Source organism: Tupaia chinensis, unplaced genomic scaffold (genome assembly GCF_000334495.1).
Source record: "Tupaia chinensis unplaced genomic scaffold, TupChi_1.0 Scaffold139341_1, whole genome shotgun sequence".
NCBI lineage: Eukaryota > Metazoa > Chordata > Mammalia > Scandentia > Tupaiidae > Tupaia > Tupaia belangeri.
Window position 1 is genome coordinate 1,788,310 of NW_006199230.1, and position 10,525 is coordinate 1,798,834.

Sequence of the window (10,525 nt, forward strand, 5' to 3'; positions counted from 1 at the left end):
AATGTAATCTGACTCATACTTTTTAAAATAACTTTCTGATTATCTTTTGACCACAGACTACATGAAGGCCTAAGGAGAAGCAAGATCAAAGTGGGGACAGTAGCAGTATTTCACATCAAGTTCAGTCGTAATTTGTACTTCGATAGGAGCAAGAGAGCTGGGGAAAAGTAACAAGATTTCATGTACTTTGAAGGTAGTTGAGAGAAAAGGTTTTGGTTTCATTTTAGCATAAGAGATTAAAAGATAACTGAATTTTTCTCTTAGCGCCTAGTAAGATGGAGATGACATTTACAATGGTGGGGCGGGGGAGTGGGGTGGGGGTAATTAGAAAAAGAGGGAAAGTAAGTTTGGCCTGGATATTTCAAATGTAAGATATCTGCTAGCCATCTAAGTGAAGACCTGAGAAGAATAGTGCAATGAAATTATTCTGAAAAGGTTGTGTTTCCATTTAAAAAGTAAATTTTGCAATTGTGTTTAAAAATAGCATAGTTGATATTAATTTAAAAAATTTTGTTTGTTTTTTGGTTTGTTTTGCTCTGGGGCCTGTGTTTTTGCCTGAGAGCAAGAGAGGGAGAGAGAGGGAAAATAAGAAATCCCTGTCTAGAGGGAACAGTCATCCTGCAATCCCTTTTCCCCCATTCTCCCCTTGGGATTTTGGACATACAGACACATGTGCCTGGTGTGTTTTTCAAGCCTCTGGGTCCAGGACTTGAACCATGCAGTTAGCCATGTGGCATCCAGTTACCTTAACCTCCATGCCACCTTCTGGCCCCTTAATTATAGTTCTAAATACTCATCAAAATAATAAAATATCCTAAAATGACAATCATGTCTCAAACATCTCTCACTAGGGATAAATGTGGATTTCTAGATCCAAACAATTAAATTTTTAAAATTATTTCAAAGTTTAACTACAGGCCCCCTTTTACCTTACTGTATGATCTAACTTTTTTTGTGAGAGATGAGAAAAAGAAATAATGCTGGGCTCATAACATGACCGAGAGTTTGCAAACCTGACTCCTTTTAACCCTCACAAGTCTGATACGAGTAAGGAGTTGTTATTGTGTTTTTAAGTGAAGATAAAGCCTTCAGCTCATTAAGGGGTTTAACTAAAAAAGAGCAGGGAACAAATAAGTGATGGAGTCAAATCCAAAGGCCATTGTAATATTTTTTCACTAAAAAAACTCTAAAAATGTTCTCATTTGGGTGCCCACAGGATGATGAAACCAGCCATGCAGAGTCAGAAATAAAACAACCACTTGTTGTAAATTGAGAAAGAATGATGGGATTGAGCATGAGTTGAAACGTATTATTTTTCTTATTCTCTTTAGATTAAACTTCAACAAAGACCAGACTTAGTGCGTTATAGGATCGTATGTTATTATGGAACCAATTTCAGACAGGTTTCAATCTACTATTTACAGACAATTTAATTTGTATATTCAAGGTTCGCTCCATAGAGAATTTCTTGCAGTTCTTTCTTTTTCCCACAGGACTCTTAATTGCTCTATCACCTCCATGTGGTGCCTCTCCAGCCATGACTCAAAGACTTTAAATGACTGTATTTATTTTAAGAGAAACGTTAGTGCCTATAAAAGCAGCATGTTCTCCTGCAGCACATCTGTTCTCTCTCTAAGCTTTATGTTATCACTTTGCTCGAGAGTTCAAGGGAGCTTGGTGTGCGCTGATTCAACTGTTCGAATGCGCCGAGTATAATTAACTTAACATTTAGGACATACTGATGCATTCGTAATGGCGTGATCTTTGCCCACTTCCCTAACTCCTCTGATCCTAAAGGTTTTCAGCTATGAAAAGGCAACAGTTGTCTCTTCCTTGCAAGAATGGCTGTGACAGTGCCCTTCCGCACATTTTTCTTCTACTGACACTTCAGATTAGTGATACATTAATAGCTTCACCTATTTATTTACATGCGTACCCAAAGCATTGTACTAAATTGCTTTCTTACAGTTCCACTCTTCAGGACTCTTGAAGACTTAAGAGTATTAAAAATGAATAGGGAATTAACTTTTGGGAGCTATATCTTTGCATCCAGTTTTTAAAAATAACTCAGCCTTGCCTTAAAATGTGTTTTTGTAGCCCAATCCACCTTGGGAGAGCCTGGATTAAATCTAAGGACCGTGCCACCACTTTAGTACACACTACTTAAAATACGAGCGGAGTTCATTTTATTCTAAAGCATGGGCATATCAGGTTATGTTTGCAATGCTATGGTGTCAACTGATTTCCTAAAATATTGATACAGGTTAGATCATGTTTCTTCATCTTTCATGGTTGACATCTGAAACTTGCAGCCTCCAAGGTATGGCAACAGGAAAAAAAAGAGAGATGTAGGCGCTTCTTCTTTATACCTGCCAGAAAGTGACATTGATTCTCCTTACAATTCATTTACCAGGAGTTACTTTAATTTCTGGCTCCAGTCTAATTGTAAGGACTGAATTCAATGAGAACTGAATCACTGATAAAGAGCAAACATGAGGGCCAGCAGATGGTGTAGTGGTTACATTGCTGGACTCTTGCATAGACAACCACATTTCAAGTCCTGGACCCGATGGTTTGAAACTCTACTGGGCGCGTGTATATGCATGTCCAAGATCCTGCGAGGAAAACGGAGAAGAAGGAATTGTCGTGTGGCCATCCCCCTGGAGGGTGATTTCTCACTTTCTCTCTCATCATCTCTATCTCTCTCCCTGGTGAGAGCATGCACCCTGAGCCTAAAACCTTGTGTGCGCTGATTCAACTGTTCGAATGCGCCGAGTATAATTAACTTAACATTTAGGACATACTGATGCATTCGTAATGGCGTGATCTTTGCCCACTTCCCTAACTCCTCTGATCCTAAAGGTTTTCAGCTATGAAAAGGCAACAGTTGTCTCTTCCTTGCAAGAATGGCTGTGACAGTGCCCTTCCGCACATTTTTCTTCTACTGACACTTCAGATTAGTGATACATTAATAGCTTCACCTATTTATTTACATGCGTACCCAAAGCATTGTACTAAATTGCTTTCTTACAGTTCCACTCTTCAGGACTCTTGAAGACTTAAGAGTATTAAAAATGAATAGGGAATTAACTTTAAAGAGCTATATCTTTGCATCCAGTTTTTAAAAATAACTCAGCCTTGCCTTAAAATGTGTTTTTGTAGCCCAATCCACCTTGGGAGAGCCTGGATTAAATCTAAGGACCGTGCCACCACTTTAGTACACACTACTTAAAATACGAGCGGAGTTCATTTTATTCTAAAGCATGGGCATATCAGGTTATGTTTGCAATGCTATGGTGTCAACTGATTTCCTAAAATATTGATACAGGTTAGATCATGTTTCTTCATCTTTCATGGTTGACATCTGAAACTTGCAGCCTCCAAGGTATGGCAACAGGAAAAAAAAGAGAGATGTAGGCGCTTCTTCTTTATACCTGCCAGAAAGTGACATTGATTCTCCTTACAATTCATTTACCAGGAGTTACTTTAATTTCTGGCTCCAGTCTAATTGTAAGGACTGAATTCAATGAGAACTGAATCACTGATAAAGAGCAAACATGAGGGCCAGCAGATGGTGTAGTGGTTACATTGCTGGACTCTTGCATAGACAACCACATTTCAAGTCCTGGACCCGATGGTTTGAAACTCTACTGGGCGCGTGTATATGCATGTCCAAGATCCTGCGAGGAAAACGGAGAAGAAGGAATTGTCGTGTGGCCATCCCCCTGGAGGGTGATTTCTCACTTTCTCTCTCATCATCTCTATCTCTCTCCCTGGTGAGAGCATGCACCCTGAGCCTAAAACCTTTAAAAAAAAAAAGCAAGAATATATTTCTTCTCAAAAACTGAGCATCACAATTCTCTATATACTATCTGAATCCTACTATTTCAAGGAGAACAAATCCCAAGCCAGTAGTTCTGTATCTTGGGGAATATTACAGCTAACTCCAATAAAATTCCAACAAGGAAATTCATAGCTGGAACACAGAACATTGGCAGAAAGTAAGCTATTATAAAATAAGTAGAGTACACAAACATAAATGAATGTATGTTTAATGACAAGAAACATTTTTATCCTCCCTCATAGTAAATATGCAAAATGTATTAATGGTTTTTTAATTATACTCATGAGATTTGTTTTCTTTTAGTAAATAATAACTTTCAATAATTTATTAACCTTGATTAGCACTCAGCTAGAACTAAGTAACAATATTTCTAGGGATGAAAGTTTTAGTTACAACAGATATTTTGCTTGCAAGCTTTGCATCTGTGCTTAACATTTTTTAAAGTACAGTAGATGATTTGTTAATGTCACAATGACAGATTTCTGAAACCTTGAAGATGGACTTTTACTTCAAACAAAAATCTTTTAGACATTAAATTGGGGTTCCATTTGCTGGCTTTGTACCTTTAAAATATAGACAACTTAAAAATTAATTATTTCTAAAAATTTGGAATTTCTAAAATAAATTTGACAGACTGTCACAAATAAACTGAACAATATTTAAAAGGTAAGAAAGTAAAAGAATGGAAAATAGCAAATGTTTGGCCTCTTTAGTGAAAGTCAACAATTTGGATTTGTCTGCTATTTGTTTTAGCTCACTAGAGAGTAAGAGATAGAGAGGGAAAGTGAGAAATTACCCACCCAGGGGGAATGCCACATTGCAATCCTTTCTCCTCCATTCTTCTCTCAGGATTTTGGGTCATGCATGTGCATGCATCAGTGTGATTTTTAAGCCTCTAGGTCTGGGAATAGAACCGTGGTTGACCACATGGGAGTCCAGTGCCTTAACCACCATGCTACCTGCTGGATCTAACAATTTGAATGAATTTACTATAGAAATATTTTATCATTATTATTGCACATCAAAAAAGTTACAATGAAAATGAGAGATGAAATAATTTCTGAATAATTCCAGCATGCAAACATAGACAGGTCACTCTGTAATCTACTGGTTAAGGGAAGCCAGATTGCATGTGGCTACCACAGTTCAAGTCCCAGCCTCAGTGGTTTGAGAAGCATGCCAGGTATGTGTGTATGCTCCAAATCCTTACAAAATGGATAATGGAAAAGAAGGGATGGTGATGTGACTATACCACATTGAGGGATAATGTTTTTTCCCTCACTGTCCCTGTCTCCCGCTGGTGAGTACACAGCACTGTCTTGCAATTACAAAACAAACAAAAATACCCACAGTTGTACAATATAATACACAAACGGATACACAAAATAAGTACAACAAAGTTCATGTCTGTTCACTGAATGAAATAGTTATATTTCATCTAAATCTTTGCACACATCTGTACACATGAAATTAAGACAAATAATTGAACTTTTAAGTTTTTACCAAATGTTTGCTAAATCTTTTTCTTTTTCTTTTTTTTTTCTGGAATGGTTTTTGCTATAGGGCATATGTGCTAGCCAGAAAGACAGAGAGAGACAGAGAGAAGGAAAGCACAAAATCACCCCCAGGGGAAATGACCACGCCACAATCCCTTCTCCTCCATTCTCTTCTCAGGATCTTGGGCACGCATACAAACGTGCCTGGCGTGAATTTAAGCCACTGCATCTGGGACTCGAACCATGATCATCTACATGGGAGTCCAGCGACATAGCCATTACACTAACTACTGGTCCCATGTTTACTAAATCTTAAAATAGAGTTTCTAATAATTGTGATAAAAGAAAATATCTCTGTTGATACATGTCTGTGCAAATATACTTTAAGTAATAAAGTTTATTTGGGGGACATCTGTGAAGGCCCAAAGGATTATGAGTGGCTCATGTGTTTTTGCTAGTTTTTTTTTTTTTGATTATTTTTAAAGTGAGTTTTATGCATGATAGATCGCATGCATACATGAGAGAGATACAGAGGGAGAGAAAAAGAAGCACCTTCATAGGGGCCTGCCATACCACAATTCCCTTCCTCTGGTGCTCCAGCCTGCCAGGATCCTGGGCATGCACAATATTTGGAAGATAAAGAATATCAAGAAGACATGAAACCTACATGTAAATATTTCAAGAAAACACAGTAGTTTTTATTTGTTTATGATTTTATTTCTAAGAATTTTTCATTATGTCAAAAATGAATTACACTATATATATATTGAGTATACATGCCCTTCAAAGCAAGATTTTTAATACCTATGCGATATACACAGGCACACATACACGCACACTGTGATATTTAACAGTTAGATGTTTGCATTTTATCTAAGGTGTTTCCATGTATAATTAACATTGTGCTGAACATGTAAATTCAAATATCTGTATTTCCCATCTGTTTCTTGAGTTCAATTGCTTTCCTAAGGTAGTTTTTTTTTTTTTTTTGAGAGGTTTTGGCTATAGGGCGCATGCGCTCGCCAGAAAGACAGAGAGAGAGACAGAGAGACAGAAAGCAAGAAATCGCCCCTCATAAAGGAATGACCACGCCGCAATCCCTTCTCCTCCATTCTCCTCTAGGGATCTTAGGCACGCATGTACATGCGTCCAGTGTGAGTTTAAGCCACCAGCTCCAGGACTCGAACCACAGCCAACTACATGGGAGTCCATTGACATAGCCATTATGCCAACTGCGGGTCCCTCTAAGGTAGCATTTTTGTCTTTTATTAAGTATTGCCAAGTTATTTACAAGATAATCAAAATGATGTGTTATGGCTGGCCCTATTGCCTGGTGGTGAAGGGAGCCAAATCTTCCTGAATGACCATTGACTGACCCCTGAAGCTTAAAAGACATGCTGAGCATAGGCATGCATGCCTCAATTCCTGACAGAATGGAGAAATGAAAGAGAAAGGGTTACTGGGACCAGCAGATAGCACAATGGTTATGTTGCTGGACTCCCAGGTAGTCGACCATGGTTTGAGTCCCAGAACTGGTGGCTTAAAACTCATGCTGGTTGCATGTGTGTGTATGATGCCAAGAGGAGAATGGAGAAGGAATTATAGCATGGCCATTCTCTCTAAGGAATCACTTCTCACTTTCTATCTCTCTGTCTCTCTGGCAAGCATACACATCCTATAGCAAAAATCTCTAAAAGAAAAAAGAAAGAGAAAGGGCTGCAGCATCACCATACCCCATTAGAGGGCGCTTTCTTCCTCTCCTCCTCTCTTTGTGTCTGTCTTTGGAGAATGCTCACACCCTCTGACAATAAACAAAAATAGGTTTTAGTTATTTTAAAGTAATAAATTTATGAACTAATGAATTGTTGAATCTTGTTTATTGACACTGAGGAATGAATGCTTTCTTTTATTTAAAAAAATAGTTTCATGAACAGAAAAGCAATCTCACTAAATGGAGACATTTAAGATTCTCACTGATTGGAAACAAAAGATTTATATGTCAGAAGGCATTGCTGACAGGGCATGGAAACAGTGGAGTGGGAAGTGTGAAAACAAAACAAAGTGGGCAAGTCTGGAGGACACTCTAAGATGTAACATATCCCTTCTAGAACAGGAGAGTCAGTAAAATTGACAGGAAGGTGAATAAAGCAATTCTAATTTACAAGATAAGAGACTAACATTTTAAAAGAGGAAATAACTGAAGACTGTTTAAAGATTAAAAGAGGATATTACAGAAGTTTTACCGTTCCTAATATGACTGACATACAGAGTACAATAAAGTATTTTTCTAAATCTGATTTCTTTTGAGGATTATTTAATAAGACTACCCAATCAATACTGATTGAGGAAAGAGCAGAACATTGACAAATATAAAAGATTGCCTCCAGAACTATAAAGATGTTCAGTTACACATTCCAATTTTATATATGTGTTGTCAGTTTTGAGTGAGGGATTGTGTTAGGGCAATACTGATACGAAAGTTCAATTAATTAGAGAAAAATCTCTACATTATGGGACCTCAGTTAATAAAAGGAACAAGATACGTAATTAGTTCTACATTTTAAATTATAATAACACAGTATAGAAAAGTAAAATAACAGAAAGTTAATAATGGAAATCGCAGTTGGAGCAAAACAGAGGAAGTGACCAACTTTGAAAGGAAGAATGAGAGAAATCTTTATAGAGCTGGCATCACATGGTTCTCAGCTGAGAAGTGTCAGCAGGCATTTCAAGCCATGAGAAATACATGCAGAGTGCTGTAGGCATAGAAGGGCGTGTGCATTTCGCCACGTGCCGTATGAGTTCAGTAGGATTATAGTTCGAGATTGATGCAAACTCAGGTAGAAAGTGAAGCCCCTTCCAGTGTGAGAAATCTTATAAGGAGCTTGTGTTTGATCAAGTTGTGTCCAAAATACAATGAAAATTTTAAGTAGGGAATTAATATCAGCAAATGTACGTATTAGAAAGATAATCCTGGTAGCAGTAGGGAGAAATGGTTGGAAGAGGCGAGAGTTAGAAACAGGGAAACCACAATAGTGCTAGGGCAATATTGCCCTAAAGGTGGTGAAAATTGATTTGGGAATAGAAAGTCAATATTATGATTTGTGGTCTTTCAAAACTCAATCCTACTCTAAGGAATTTTATCATTTGGTATTTAGTTTCTCTTGTTAGGAGAAATAAGCTTAATTTTGTTAGGAAAATAAATCGAATTAATTAAAATTTTTATTTTTAATTGATACATAATTATTTGAAATTAAAGTATATACATATTTATCTCTCAGAGGAGGATAAGGTATAAAGCTTGGAAAACATAGTGCTAATAGTGCTAGAATATAGTTCAGATTTATAAGAAAGAATCTTATAAAATGTAAATATAAAATTTGGGACAAAAAAATAATAAATATCAGATATATTATGGAGAAATATTAGTGAAATTCCCTCAACATTTTTTTCCTTATAATGATCATACTCATTAGTTGCCTTTTTCTTTTTTTATTTGAGTAAGTTATAAGAATCCACAACCCAATACTCTAATAATCAAATCACATCTATAAAAAATTGTGTGTGGGTGCAATCCGGCATCGAAAATTTGAGTTAGGTTTAAATTTTTGCTCTTTTAAAATAATAATAATTAATGTGAAAAGTTTCATGGAGAATGAGGGGTATCGTGGTTTTTCCCTGTCTCATGTGTCACATAGACATTATTTTACGATGTTCATAGGTAAATAAATACCTTACGTAAGCTCCTACTCTGAACTAGACTGTAAAAACAGTCCCCTTCAATTTCTGCCAGAATCTACTCATATCTTGAATTTTGAGAAAAATATTTAAATGATAAACTGGGGTCAGTGCCCTCTCAATAACTTTGTTTAGATGATCCCCACAACTGATTTTGCAGGAGATGGTCAAATTATAGGGTCTGCAAAAATTCAACCAAATTTATGCTACAGATGAATGAAGTGTCTTAAAGGTATTCATTGAAGCCTGTTTTATAATAGAAAAATATTCTTTAATAGGGAACAAGTTAAATGAATTATGGTAGATCAATGTATGAGATATGTAGCTAAAAATAGAATATATAAAATTGGGACCAGTAGTTGGCATAATGGCTAAGTCACTGGACTCCCATGTAGTCAAGCATGGTTCAAATCCCAGACCCAGTAGCTTAAACATACACTGGGTGTGTGTGTGTGCTCCCCCAAGATCCCAAGAATAGAATGGAGGAGAAGGGATTACAGCATGGTCATCCACCCTGGGAGGTGATTTCTCTCTTTCTATTTCTCTGTCTCTCTCTGTCTTTCTGGCAAGTGCACATGCCTTATGGCAAAAACCACTCCAAAAAAAAAAAAGTATATGTAAAATGTATAGACATATAATGGAGATATGTATAGATGTCTATCTTTTTTTGAGATATTTTTGCTATAGAGTGTGTGTACTTGTTGGAGAGACAGGCAGAAAGTGTGAAATCACCCCCTCTGGGGGGCATAGCCACACTGCAGTCCGTTCTCCTTCATTCTCCTCTTGGGATTTTGGGCATGCACACATGTCCAGCATGAGTTTTTTCAAGAATTATTTTACTGAACTGTATTTAATTCATTAATTAATTTATTTATTTTAACTTGACCGGAGAGGGGCAAGAGTGTGTGTGTGGGTGGAGGTGAGAAAGCAAGTCACCAGGTTTGGGACTTAAACAGTGGTTGGTCATGTGAGAGTTGAGTGCCCTTAACTACCACGCCACCTGCCAGGCCCTAGCATGCATTTTAAGTTGCCAGGTCCAGGACTCAAATCTCAGTTGACTATGTGGGAGTCCAGCAACATAGCCATTTCGCCATCTGCTGGTCTGATGAAATACATTTTTTAAAGGACTATTTATTAGCTATGTGGGAATCAAGCACCTTAACCACCACACCACCTACTGGTCCCAAAACACATTTTTTATATAAATTATATATATAATCTATTTTTAAAGAATTCAATGAAATAGTCATTAAACAAATGTAGAATGAACTAGAGCATATTTCAACTTGAAGATACAACAACTTCAAACATTGAGAGGACTGTCACACAGAGAATGAAAGGCTTGCTCAGTGTTTTTCCAAAAGGTGGAACTTGAACCAAGGAATAAATATAAACAACCAGCAGGCTGCAGAATCATTGTAGAAAATGGGTCACTTATCTATAATAA